The sequence below is a fragment of the Ovis canadensis genome, chromosome 10, assembly GCF_042477335.2.
Source record: "Ovis canadensis isolate MfBH-ARS-UI-01 breed Bighorn chromosome 10, ARS-UI_OviCan_v2, whole genome shotgun sequence".
NCBI lineage: Eukaryota > Metazoa > Chordata > Mammalia > Artiodactyla > Bovidae > Ovis > Ovis canadensis.
Genome location: NC_091254.1, coordinates 29,786,238 through 29,787,458, shown reverse-complemented (window position 1 = coordinate 29,787,458; position 1,221 = coordinate 29,786,238). Strand labels below are relative to the sequence as shown.

The 1,221-nt window shown below is 38.2% G+C and overlaps 1 protein-coding gene across 1 annotated transcript in view; it reads right to left on the bottom strand.

Moving 5' to 3' along the window:
* Nucleotides 1-1,221, bottom strand: part of GTF2F2 (general transcription factor IIF subunit 2) — a 133,791-nt gene that overhangs the window by 39,065 nt on the left and 93,505 nt on the right. The window lies entirely within an intron of this gene.

Genomic DNA, 1,221 nt, shown 5'->3' with positions numbered 1-1,221 from the left:
TACAGCCACAAAAGATTAATGCTAAAATCAGACATCTCAAAGAATTTAAATCATTTAGCATTTCACATATTCTTACGCTAATCTTCTAAAAACAAAGGCTACATACTAAAAAACCCCAATGTTTCTGTCTTTTCTTTACAGTGCCTCTAAGAACTTTTAACTGACACTATATAGGAATTAAATATAAAAATGTGCTTCTATTTTTTACGTTCAGTTCAGTTCAGTTGCTCAGTCGTGTCCGACTCTTTGCAGCACGCCAGGCCTCCCTGTCCATCATCAGCTCCTGGAGTTCACTCAGATTCATGTTCATCGAGTCAGTGATGCCATCCAGCCATCTCATCCTCTGTCGTCCCCTTCTCCTCCTGCCCCCAATCCCTCCCAGCATCAGAGTCTTTTCCAATGAGTCAGCTCTTCGCATGAGGTGGCCAAAGTATTGGAGTTTCAGCTTTAGCATCTTTGCTTCCAAAGAAATCCCAGGGCTGATCTCCTTCAGAATGGACTGGTTGGATCTCCTTGCAGTCCAAGGGACTCTCAAGAGTCTTCTCCAACATCACAGTTCAAAAGCATCAATTCTTTGGCACTCAGCTTTCTTCACAGTCCAACTCTCACATCCATACATGACCACTGGAAAAACCACAGCCTTGACTAGACGGACCTTAGTTGGCAAAGTAATGTCTCTGCTTTTGAATATGCTATCTAGGTTGGCCATAGTGATATGTTATATAAATTTATCATATTAAGTTTATTACAAAAATGATGTTAGTTATATCCTGACTTTTTAAAAATTAATTTTTTAAATTGAAGTATAGTTGATGTACAAGTTACAGGTATACAATATGCTGATTCACAGTTTTTAAAGGTTACACTCCATTTACAGTTATTACAAAATATTGGGTATATCCCCCTGTCACACAACATACCCCTGTAGCTTATTTTATACTAAATAGTTTGTATCTCTTACTCCCATCTCTACATTGCCCCTTCCCCTTCCCCATGAATAACCCCTAGTCTGTTCTCTATATCTGTTTCTTTTTTTGTTATATTCACTAGTTTGTCATACTTCTTAGATTCCATATAAGTGATATCAAAAAGTATTTGTCTTTCTCTGCCTTATTTCACTGAGTATAATACCCTCCAAGTGCTTCCAGGCTGCTGCAAATGACAGATTTTCCTTCTTGTTTATGGCTGACTTCTAGTAAATTCGAGGTAATGCTATGCTTG